Here is a 13261-nt window from a genome sequence, read left to right on the forward strand (position 1 = left end):
TCTTGTAAATATGAAACTGAGGAACTTAATAAAAATCATTTTTGCCAGCTGTTTCCAGGTTTGCTAAATCAAAGTAAATGGGTTTTAAAAGCCATTTAGCAGATGGAAGGAAAATGTTCACATTTCCTAAAGTGTTAATGAAATTTAGCTATAGGAAAATTGGAAGAAACAAAAAATAGAAACAATGGTTATGTGAAACCAGCAGCTGTCACAGTAAGATACTGAAATATAAAAAAACCCAAACAAACCAGAAACAAATAATAACAGGTTACTTTTTTCTAATAAAAGAGTGGCAAAAGGAAAAGAAAAAAAAAGTGAAAATGTTGTTCTTTCTTTTCTGAGTCTTGCTAATGAGTGCCATTTTTTATTAGTCAGTGGTTAAAATGCAGCACAACTAGCTCATAAATACACCACTACTGAGACTGGTAATGATTCAAATGATAGTCATAAATCCATTCAAATTGATACTTAGGGCATTGATAAAGAAGGCCAACAGCCCGAAACATTTTAAGTGTTCATTTCAAAAGTTTTGGCACAAAGAACTTTATTTCCCTACAGGGATCATCATGAGGCTCTTAGAAGCTTAATGTATTTACCTGTAAGATTCAGACAATGAGGCAAAGAGAAAGCATTATTGAAGCACAGTAGCAGAATGTAAGGAATAGTAGAGCTGCTTATTATGAGGCTAAAGATTATTCTCATCTTTATCCACAGAAATAAATATCCTAAAGATAAAACTGTGTTTTAATGTGCTAGTCAGGAGAAAAGTGGAATAATGAAAAGTCATCTGTATTGGCACAATAAACAGTTTCTACTTTTGTTGCCTACCAGAAAAAAAATAAATGCTGCAGCATTAAATTCATCTGAAATGAAGCCCATACATCCTACAGGATAATAACAGTTCTAAATATTTAAGCTATATTTAAGTTTTGGGTTATTTAGTTTTTTTAATAGTAAATGAAGAAGTACAGACCTTTGATAATTTTATCATTTTATCTTGTTTGTTCTGTTTGATCATCAGGTGTGCAACACATAAATTTCTTATTTCTGTTTTCTGATCACCTGCTTTATATGTCCTTTACATTGTTTTATGATTTTCTGCTTCAAAACCACTGACCTACACATTATGCTATGAGTCCTTTTGACTTCCCGTGCACATCTTGTGATAACCCCAAATCTACCCAGCTAAGAGCAATTACTGTCCCCCAAGAACGCTCACCATTATCTTACCTGTATTTTTAGTGACAAGTGCAAGGATGAAATTCAAATAAGCATATATAAAATGGTTGCTTTAAAACATTGGTGAAAATAAAAAATTGCAGAGATTTAATTTCAATATACAGATATACAATAAGCCTCCTTTGCATTTTCATCATTGCATCTCCTGCTAAATACTGACTGCCTATTCTTTGAGTTAGACTATTGCTCCCATTTGACTTGTAATGTGCCATTTTTTTTTTAATCACGAGTAAAACTTGAAAATTGCTTAAAAAAGTTGGAATAGCTGGGTTTTTTTTTTCCTTAACAAAACTTTTTCCCATATAAAAAATATTTCACAGAAAAATATTAATTGTAAATTAAATTACAATTTGAATCCTCAAACTGCATTGTTTGACTTGTTTCAATACTGTTGAAATTTCCCATTTTAATGAAAAATATTTGAGTTTTATTTCAGTTTCAGTTCTATGGTGTTTTAGTGTAAGTAAAATGAAATGGAACTGCAGTCTGTCTAAACTGTTGTTCTACACATATTGATATAAATGTTTAAAGTTTGACCTTTTAAATCATAATAGAAGCATGTTTTGAAATAGTAGACTTTCCTTTTGAATGAGAGCTCTTGTTTCTGATTTTTTTTGTTAATATGTTAACAACATGATTGTTCAGAGGAAGTTTAACATTATTTGGGAAGTATGCATTGGGAAGTTTCAACAAAATGTAATACCTGTTGGCAGACAAACATGATTTCAAGGAAACTGTCTGCAGGATAGTTTCTTAGGTGAGAAAAGTCATGTCAGTGTTCTCAATAGCCTACTGGATAGCATATCAATCTGAAATGTAAGCTTAATATCTAAAAGCTTAACCTTGGCCCTCTGTCCCTTCAAAGATGTAAACACCAGTGTGTAAGCTTCTGGTATATATTTATCTTTTCTGCTGAAAAGCTTTGTAAGGTGCTGGTCACATCATATAGAGACAAGCTGAATAGCTTTTGAAAGATGAATTCTTTCTGCCAGATGGGTATTAGAACTTTTTGACCAGTTCCAGTTCTAAAGTAGCTACCTGTTATCTGTTATTACCACTGTAAATAAACTTGTATCATGAAGAGGTCCCTTACATTTGTATAATTCTTCTTGTGTTATTTTTGAATTTTGAGATGCCATGAGGCTTATTATTTAATTTTTTTAATTTCTACTTTAATTCACTAATGCTAAGAAAAAATGGTAATGGCTTAGTATATAAACATAAAATGGCACTTCATTCATCTGAATATTATATGGTTTTCCCATAAATTTATGGAGTTTGAAGAATTTCCCAGAAAGGAATGTCAACTACAATATTCCTGCACCAGAACAGGCCCTGAAGCATAAATAAAAAGTGTTGATTTTTGTGTACGTTAGTAGCCACAGTACGGAAAGACTCAACTATTTTAGGACAATTTGCAATTTCTACTCAGCCAGATTTTCACACAAGTTTTGAAAAAGAAGGTATTTCATGAGAGGAGTTGAAACAACTTTAACAGAATCACTGATTCATGTTACCCAGAGAGAGAGTTTACCTTTATTATCAATTCAGATGAATGAAATAACCTATGCTTCTAGAACTATTGACCTTTTAAATTCTGCCTTATTGTCAAAGTGTCCAAAATGGTAAAATAATAAATGGTGCAATGCCTCATCCAGACTTCCTACTGTTCTACAATTATATTTGGAACGCTTTTCTTTCATAAGACTTGCAGAAATTGCAGGATTTTCTTCAGCCTTAAGTTAAAATGATGTAAAAATTCTGGTGCATACAACCCTTTAACACCCCTATACTGACCTTCTCTCAACCCTCCATCTCTGCTTTCTTGAATAACATCTTTTTTTAAAACATTAATTGCTTCTCTTAAGCTATGTTAGAATTAGATTAAAACAAGTGTTAATTAGTTCTGAGCAAATTAATAATAAATTAAGGGGCTCCTGAGTCTTGCACTACGCACTGGTACTGTGAAGCTCTAATGTAAACATTAGCTTTCAAGACCATTTCTGTGGTGATAAAGGCTTCAGAGTATTTTATCCATTCCAATCTAGATCTAGGAAAGTTAATGAAATCAGTTCATTCTGATGCATTTAGTGCCATATAATGACAGGTATGTACTGTGAGCATAATGTATGAGGCTCTGGGGCAAGATTACTGCATTTATGACTCTCAGGAAGCAATTTCATGTTGAACACTTGTCAGTCAGCCAGGAAAGAGTTTTCCTTCACAGAAGGCTTCAGAACTGGACATTGCCTGTGGGAAAGAGTTGAGCAATATGTTTATTACACCATTTTGCAGCTATTTATGTACTTCAATTTAATGAAACCAAAAACTATTATGTAAAGATTTAGGTCTCTGTAGGTCAGGGCAGAGTGGAACAAACTTACTTATAAATCTGCACAAGGTACTTTGCAACAAAATCTGTAATACATTTCCATATCAGGATTTGATGAATAAAGTATGCATGAATATGTGGTGGGTGGGATGGGAAGTATTGTACCTAATGCTGAAGCCTCAGTTTGAATGGAGCTGGGAGTTGTGTAGCAACTATTGTATTATTTTACCAATGCCTGTGTTTCCCTCAAAAAGCCAAAATCACAAAAAATCCTGAGAGGCTATTCATTCTGGCCAGACACAAATTACTTTTTATTTTCTTCTTCCAGTCTTTTAAGTCAGCTACAATAATATAATTTTTGTTGTTCTTATGGTCCAGATGGCCACCCATATTTCAGGCACTTTAAGGAGAAGGCTTGCAAAGCTGTGCTTATTTTACCTTTCAAGTTGAATGATCTCGAAAATAAAGTCAATGAAGGCATCTATTGCAGATTAGTACTGCCTCTGTTGATGCATAATGAAGTACCTTAAAAGTCATGTACTTATACATGTGCATGGATTTGTATAATTTTTCTAGAAAATTCCACAAATCTTTCTGCACTCTATTATGACAGCCAACACAGCTGAGGGCAGTGAATGCGTTTTAGGTAGCATCTCTTAGCAGAAGATTGAGATAAATTAAAACTAGCTTCCAAGTTTCTCAAAGGAAATTAAAATAATAAAATGGAGAGGAGAGGAGACTCGAGGAGACTCGAGGAGACTCGAGGAGAGGAGAGGAGAGGAGAGGAGAGGAGAGGAGAGGAGAGGAGAGGAGCTGAAGCTAAGAACAAAGATGTGAATGAGAAATGAAATATTTCCAAGATAAAGCTAGTCTAAACCTTAGTGTCTTTTGAAATTTAAAAAAAGTGATGGAAAAATAAAATAAAACTCATGCAAAATAAGCTCTTTCTCTTCCAGAGAAAATCAAATTTATGCTGTGGCTTTCTTTCCTGGTCTTCAGAAATGTCTTACTCTTAGGTCTACAGTCAATCAGGAATCATTTTGTCATTACAAAATAATCTTTGACTCTCTGTTCATGTAGATGCTGTCAGTGAAATACAGGAAATGTCTTTGCTTCTTCTGATGTATTCAGTTTGTAGAAGCTGACTTTTGCACAATTTTTAGAAGGCTACTTGACTCACTTGATGTTCAGTATCACCATCTTATTCAGTGTGCATGGATGTTAAAAATTTATTGTATACAACTAAAGAAGAAATTAATAAAATATGCTCAGTGCTCATACTCTCAGTTGCAATTAAGTTCCAGAAAACTTACATGTAATCTCTATCAGTTTTCATTCTTACAAAATTAATTACAAAAAAGATCCTGGTGATTATCTTACTAATTTTCCAGATTTTAGTTTTTAAGTATAATGATTAAATGATTGCAAAAACTACTGTCATATGAGTTTTCAATAGACTTAACCTGTAGGATAAACTAGTACTTAACTACCAATAGGTGTAGCTGGTATCTTTTAATTTCTTTTTCTGAAAGAGCTACGGAAATGTAATTTCTGTAATGTGTATTTTATATTAATTCCATTCCTGCTCCAGGTTAAATTTCTCTATGGCGTAGATGAGAGGATTTAGCTCGCTTTGTGCAAAAGGAGACCCAAGAAGGACCAGCACAGATAACTTGTTTTTATTTTGGTGCTTGTATATTCAAATGATGCTATGAGTTATCTTATATTCAGAAAAAAAAATTGAAAGGTAAAAGGTGAATATTCTAGATGAACTTTGGAAACAAAAGAGAATAATGCATAGATTTTGCTGCATTTATTGGAATTTCTTAGTGCTTATAGTTTATTCCATTCACACTGTTTCCATCTGCAGCACCAGCTTGCTTTTCTTCCCTTAGGACTGCAGGGTGTTTTAATAATAGGCCTTCAAGACCCCCATAGCAACAAGAAGTCTGATAAAATAAAGAGAAAAAGGAGCTGAAGTGATCCCTTGAGAAGGAAAACATATTTTCCACTTTTCATTTCCATTTCACAACAGAATGATGGGCTGAACTAATAAAAGCCCATTGGCATTCCAACAAACCCAAACAGAGTTTGCCTGTTAGGTGGTAATTATGTGTGCCAAGTATTCACATACATAATTAGGTAGTGTTCTGTTTCTTTAAATAAACATAATTGCACAGAAGCCAAAATAGTCAAATGTTTTCCTCATTATTTGAACTAGAGAATAATAAGAAAAGTTTTCCAGTAAAATTTTATTTCCCTGCCTTCTCTCATTGATAGGCTCAGTTGACTTACAAAAATTAATTCAGTTGACATGAGAAATTCTCAGATATTATTAATTTCTGAAACAAATTGTTATCATTTGGCCAGAGGTGCAAAGCATGTCAGTCCCTACTAACAGCCAATAATCTAATCCTAACCAACTCTCTGAGTTTGGTTCTAATCAGTTTAAGTTTTGCTTGCCTTTCAGTATGTACATGTTAAATTGACAGACGTGCTGCTGTGGATCAATAAGGAATGTCCTGCTGAACTATCTGCCAGCTGTACCAGTATTTTCAAACACCTTCCCTTTCCTGAGCAATGTTGCTTTGCCAGACAACCCTGTGCTGCTCTTTTAGGTTTCCTGCATGGTGCATTTTCCACGACAACGCGTGAGATGCACAGCAGAACCCGCGTGTCTCTGATCCCAGCGGTACGCTGCGCAGCCACAGCCATCGTACAGCAGCACCGCTCCCTCAGACAGGGAGGGAGGAAAGAAATTGCTCTGCAAAACATCCTGGCACACGTGAGAGCAAGTTTCCTAATTCTGCAAAATTTGCCAGTAAAGTTTACGTATTTGTGCCATTAATGCTGTCATTTCAGGAAGGAGATAGAAGATCACTGTATTGGCAAAGTGAGGATAAGAGGCTTGTGGCTGAAAGCACACTGGGAAGAGTAAGGGTGTCTCAGGCATTGTTAATAGCTGTGTTGGAATAGCATCTCTGACTCCTGACGTACAGGTTCAATGCCATCAAATACCGTATGATATTTGCACATATGATTATCCTCTTTTTGTCCTCTTTCCAGCTTATTACCTCAAATATTTATCAGTGCAGGTAAAACACACTGAAAAACAGGATAAGTGGAAGAAATTTTTTCCCCCACATCAGTAATTCTGTACTCTAATAACTAATTATTTAAAAATATTTTATTTTTTTGTGCAAAATGGCAAATGTGGGTTTACCAGCACATACAGGAAGTGCTTTTTGGGGCAGCATTAGGAAAACACTGTTGGGTTTGAAGAGTGTCTGCTTAGGACATGACCAGTTAAAAACAGTAGCTTGGATACTAAATGGGTGATGATACATTTTCACACTCATATTTATGGCCTTGGCTACATATACAGAGGGCTAATTTTATTTGTCAGATATGAAAAGGACAATACCTTAACTGAGACAGGTTAGCACGATAACCAGTGAAGAACTCCTCCATGATGGACAGGCAGAAGAGAGATATCAAATCTCTAAAAGTTTCATGCAGAAAGATTTTGCTCTGCAGTGGTATGACTTCACTCATGTTAATGAGATGGGACTGGCTTGGAATTTAAAGAGCCATTCAGATGAACCCAAGGCAGCATAAGAAAATCCCATTAGTGATATAGAGGAGAAAATAATTTGATATCAGTGTTTCTGAATGAATCCAGAGAGCTATATGCTAGCTTTTGGTTTTTGAAGAAATCCTATAATTAATAACTATTCAAAAGCAGCTCTGGGTCATGTTTTTAGCTAAGGAATTATCATCAGACAAACTTTTTAATAAGCCATAATTGTCACTCCACGTACCTAAAGAAGTTTTAATATGATTATATTTCAGAAAAGGTGTTATTTATGAGCTGTTTCATGATGATATTGCGGTTGCAGAATGATTTTAAAGTTTTAATTAATCACCTGGGATTGCTCACCAAGACAATATAGTACCGTGTCTTCTTTTCCATTAAACAGGAAAGGATAAAACTAAAAATTCAAGATATGGAATCAGAAAGCTATGTGTCTTTGTGCAAATCTATTGTTCTTACCCCAAGGGCTTTGGTTTCTGTTCTGAAAATATTTTCAGGAAAGCAGAACTCCTGTAAATTTTTTGTTAATAGAAACCATCTTGAAATATACTTTTGAAAATAAAAGGTATTTTGAACTTTTTTTAAAAAATTGATTTGAACAAGTGGTTAAATACACTGTTCATGCTTCTCATGGAATTCTCTTCTAATCGCCTCTAAATCCACAACATTCTTGAAAATTTATAATTAATGTTGACCTGAAAGTAATAAATATACTTCTCCCTTCTGTTTTCTTCTTTAAAGACACATCCTTTATTAAGTCTATTATGATCAGGGGACAGTCAGTAGATACTCTTTGAGAGATCAAAATTTGATTCAGATTTACTGTTTGTTTTTCTTTTTTCACAGTTGAAAATATACTATAGATAACATCTAAAAAGGGGAAGTTGGTTGATGTCATTTGAGGATTCTTAAACTTTGGAGGGGGAGGTGGTGATTAGATGTTGTGAGAAATTAAACTTGCACTCTTAAAAAAACTCAGACAAACTTGGCTGTCAGCACTGCATGACAGTCACATTAAACTCAATTTGCCTGAGAGACTATAAAGTCCTATAAGTTCCTCATTTTCCTGTTTTACATCAACTATACTGCTAGACATTTTTTTTAATTTTTTTTCATTATTTTATTTTATTTTCAACTTTTCATTTTTAATTACTGTTTTTGTGTTTGTTTGTTTTGGTTTTTTTTAAATGCCAAGAGAATTTCCAGCTGAGAACTCTGGCAAGAACTCTGTTAAGTTCATGAAGAAATTAGTGACAGAGAATCTTTGTTGCATGGACCAATGCCAAGAAGCAGTGATAAGTTCACTATTATAATTTATTGGGATCACATGCTTGGAAGAGGACATAAAACTGAAATTCAGAAATACTACTCTTGGTACCTTTATGAAAGGAGAGTGTTAATGTTAGACCTTGGACAAATTCCAAGCCATTTCATTAATTTTTTCCTATCTAAAAATTTTGGGAAATTTTATTAGATGTCTTAGACCAATTGTTAGAGCTCAACTGTTATGCTGTCCTGCAGAACTTAAACACAGTTATTTGCAGAGCTTTGGAAAACAAAGGATTAAGAAGCAACATCTTTCTGAAGAGGTGAAATTGTTGATTATGAATACTTATGTTCCAGTTATAAATTAGTGGAAAAAGCTGATACTTCAACATTAAGCCCTGCAAAAGTTGTTAAACTTGAGATGGACTCCATGTGAAAACTTTAAGAATTTCCACTGCTAGACCAGAGACTATTGTCTAGACCAGAGACTAGCAACTAAGTATTGTAAAACCAACAGCCATTACAAGTCAATGAATGGCAGTATTGTGGGGTTTTTTTCTTTATTAATAAGGGACATATATATTGTTATTTTCATTCCAAAGCAGAAAAATTAATTATTCCTACTAATTGAAATCCTGTTTTACAGGTCTAGAAGATGTCAAGGGAAATCAAATAAAATTACCTGAACTAATGGATGATTACCTGAAGTGTCACTGCATCACAATTATGAACTATTATTATTTAAAAAACACATTGTTCTGTAGAGGTGGATTCAGAGGAGGACCACAAAGTTGGCTAGAGGGATGGAGCACTTCAGTGAGGAAAGGCTGAGAGAATTGGGGTTGTTCAGTCTGTAGAAGTCTCTGAGGAGATGTCATTGAAGCCCTTCACTACTCAAAGGGAGACTTTAAGAAAGATGAGGACAAATTTTTTATCAGGGTGAGGGGTAATGGTTTTAAACGCAAGGGACACAAATATAAGGAAATTTGGAGGGTTTTTTTTTACAATGAAGGTGGTGATGAAATGCTACAACAGGTTGCACAGAGATGCACAGAGATATCATAGATGTTCCATCCCTGGAAATATTCAAGGTCAAGTTGGATGGCACTCTGAGCAACCTGCTCTTGTTGAAGATGTCCCCAGTCATTGCAGGGGAGTTGGGCTGGATGGCCTTTAAAGGTCCCTTCCAACCCAACCCAACCAATTCTATGATTGTGGGATCAAATGTATAAGTGCTCAGACATCAAGGTGGAGGGAGCCCAGGACCTTCCCAGACCTACACAAATTTAATGAGCAGTTTCACAGGAATTCATGGTTTTAATTTCTTTCTGTACACAAAGCTGCATGTGAATACTGAAGTGGAATAAATTAAATGGAATAAATTAAGGAACAAATGACCCATTCAGTTGCTTGAATAGACCAGTGGTTAGAGCACAAAGCTGTAGGTTAAGAGACTTTGCTGCTCCTTCCCTTTGTGCCATTTAATTGCTCATGAAAGATGAACTTCTCTATTTCAGTTTCCTTATTGTCACAGCCAGGCTAGTGAAATTTGCTTTCTTCCTAGATATGATAGAAAACTTAAAATCAGTCACGTGCACTGTAAAAAAGCCTCGGTACAAATAAAAGGTGTGATTTTAAGATGATTTTGGTTTACGATTTTGGTTTATAATTTTGTACCTATGTTTCTACTATTCTATCATTCCTCCGATTACTCTTTCGGTGCTTTTGAGAATAAATGAAGATGCTAACAATCTGCTGAGCTGTTTTCACACTGCTTGTTTCTTCATTCTAAAGATCATCCAACTCTTACTTGGCTCTGTAATGTGTAGAGGGGCAAACACCTCGTGCTGGCTGAGCTGGAGCATTTAAACTGTGTATCCAGGAGGAGCATACACAACCAGACAGCTGCTGCTAAAATATCTATCTGCTGTTGCAGTTGGCACTTCTTCTGCTCTCGCTGCTCCCAATCTGTGGCCCCCAAGGTCTGAGCAACACTGGGTTTGCCCAAGCCAGGAAAGTGGAGCCAATTTTTGTAATGAGAAAAATGAAGTGCTATTGCAGAGGATTAGCACCCTCCTGCTGCTTACTGCAGAGTGATGGGACCATGGTGAAAGAAAGATTGGTACAACGACACAGTATCAGTAAATGCAGCAGCTTATGACTGCAAACAAAAACAATATTTTGGTATTTTGGCTAAGTGGCACCAGAATACTTTCACTATCTAATTGGATTACAGTTCAAATGTGCCCGCATTGAATGTATGATGATATTAATCCAGCATCAGAAAATATAGGGAATAGTCACCAGATGTTGCACTTTGAGAGATTAAACATTTTTGTTCTCCTTCCTAATAAAATGTCCTGCTGTCTTTGTGATTTTGCTGGTTGAAATGTGACATGCTCCAATAACTCATTATGTAAGAGCAGGGACCATAATCTGCAGTTCCACTGTCTCAAGAGAGATGTACGTTCATCAGGCTAAAGAATCACATTATTTCTTATTCTAGCTTTGTCACTCTTTCCCTCCAAATGTCTAAAGAATGCAGAGAATGTGAATCAGCTTCAGTAGCAAAAGTTAAATTACTTTGTGTGATCTTTTTTCCCAAGAAGCAGAGATTACACTTGATTTAGGAACTTTCTTGAAAGGACAGAGATTGAGATTTAAATCCTCATTCCAGGAAATGGAAAATGTGACTTCTAGGTCTTCATATCTTGGTGGAGTATTATAATTACAAAACTACGAAATACAGGGGAAGAGCTAGTCGTACTTTATTCTGTTTAATGTATGTTTTGAAACTTAAAAAAAGGGTCTTCCTAATTTCACAGAGGAAAACCTAGTTGTTTTTTTATTTTATGGGAGGATCCAAAATATTTACAGTATAAGTAGGAGGCATTCTGCAGCCCTGGTAAGTTGCTTGAGATAAGGAAGGAATAGGATAAATTTCTTTCAGGTCAAATCCCTGTGTGAGTTGTTTCCTGCTTTATCCACCTTCTTTCTCCGGCATTTGGGTTGTTGTGCATCCCCACTCTGCAGCCACTAATTTTTTTGTGACTGACAGAACCTCTGCATTCTGCTGGAAGCTCTGGAGCTCAATGTGGTCCTAAGACTTGGCAGTGAGGTACCTGAGTTTTAAGGCACAAACCCTATGCCTTAAACCAACGTGTGCTGGTTTTGTCTGAGGTAGAGTTAACCATGTGATAGGGCCCTGCTCTCCTGGAGATGGCTGAACACCTGCCTGCCCATGGGAAGCAGTGAAATGATCTCTTGTTTGCTTTGCTTGTGTGTGTGGCTTTTGCTTTCCTTATTAAGCTGTCTTTATCTCAATCCACAAGTTTTCTATCATTTGCCCTTCTGATTCTCTGCCTGATCCTGTTGGTGTGGGAGTGAATAAGCAGCTGTGTGGGGCTTGGCTGCTGGTTGGGGATACACCATGACAGAGCACAACAGCTGTAATCTCTGCCTTTAGCTGGTTTAAACTGTGCTCTTGGAGCTCCTGTTTCCTTTTGCTAACAATAACAGCAGCCTTCACTTACAGAACCCTGCAGTCAGCAACCCAAAATTGAGTGGAGTTGAACATGGACCTTCACTGCTGTACAAGCTCTCTTAGAAAGTTTGTAGCTCTACTGGAATGAAGCCTTTTGTGTCACAACACTTTTCTGGTACAAACTGTTCACAGCTCCTGAAGGGGAGTAGAAAGGTATATCAAAATGTGGAAATATGTTGCAGGGTAACAGTATTGCAGCCAAGTGGTCAGAAATACCCTCATGCTTTTGAGTGTCTGGATTTACCTGTACCTGTAGCATGCAGGTGTGTTTTTTTGGCACTATACTATGTGTGGGAAGCCCAAGCTGTTGTAGCAAGGTTTATTTAATGTGTAAATCCTTTGTAGCTGCCTTTACCCTTATTCCCTTTCCACCCTGTTAATCTTTAACTGTAACACCCTGGCTTCTTACAATGTTACTCAATCTGTCAAAATCCTATCTTCCTCATGTGTTTGATATAGTTAAAAGCAGAAACAGAGAAAATCAGCTAGGCAAAGATGAGGAATTAGTATAAAAGAGGAACTATGCTAAATCCTTTTTGATGATTGTCTAGGTTTTGGTGACATAAAGGGATCCATTTCACATTACCAAGTGCAGTATACCCTTTGCAAGGTTAAAAAGAATTAAAAAACTCTAGCAAGTATTCACTCAGAGAATGGCTTCCAAGTCTGTCACATGGGAGGAAAATGCTCCCATATTTTAAAGGATGTTAGAGTACAATTTGATAGAAAAACTAAATATAATTATATAATTATATAATTTGAAATATCAACTGCTGAGCAGATTCCTTATCAGTGGAAAATTATCAAAGCCAAATTTTTACAGGAATTACTTACAGGTTTATCTTTAAACCATATTTTCAGCATTAAATTATTTTTTTTTTTGTAAATCACCTCTAATGATACTAATGAACGATACTAAGAGAGATGTCTAAGGTGCGTACAATATTTCCAAAATGAATCAATGAAATCAATGAAACCAGCTCAGTTTCCTGCATTTTACACACTTGGGGATTTGAGTGTCCCCTGAATGTTTGTCTATGTGAGAAAATACTTTTAACTTGGAGTTGAGTAGAGGAAAAATTTTTCTCACAGTTAAGATTAATTTGTGAAAAAATAAGTCAAACAGCTGCCCACATTTGATATATCGACAAATATAGTTTAGACTCCATAAAAGCTGGGATTGGGAAAACAACAAATGAACAGAAAGAAAACATAAAAAAGGGATCCTGTAGTGCATGAAGATAAAATTCTTTTGCTTTTCCTTACTCCACACACTTAATTTTAT

This window comes from Cyanistes caeruleus, chromosome 1 (genome assembly GCF_971803275.1).
Source record: "Cyanistes caeruleus chromosome 1, bCyaCae1.hap1.1, whole genome shotgun sequence".
NCBI lineage: Eukaryota > Metazoa > Chordata > Aves > Passeriformes > Paridae > Cyanistes > Cyanistes caeruleus.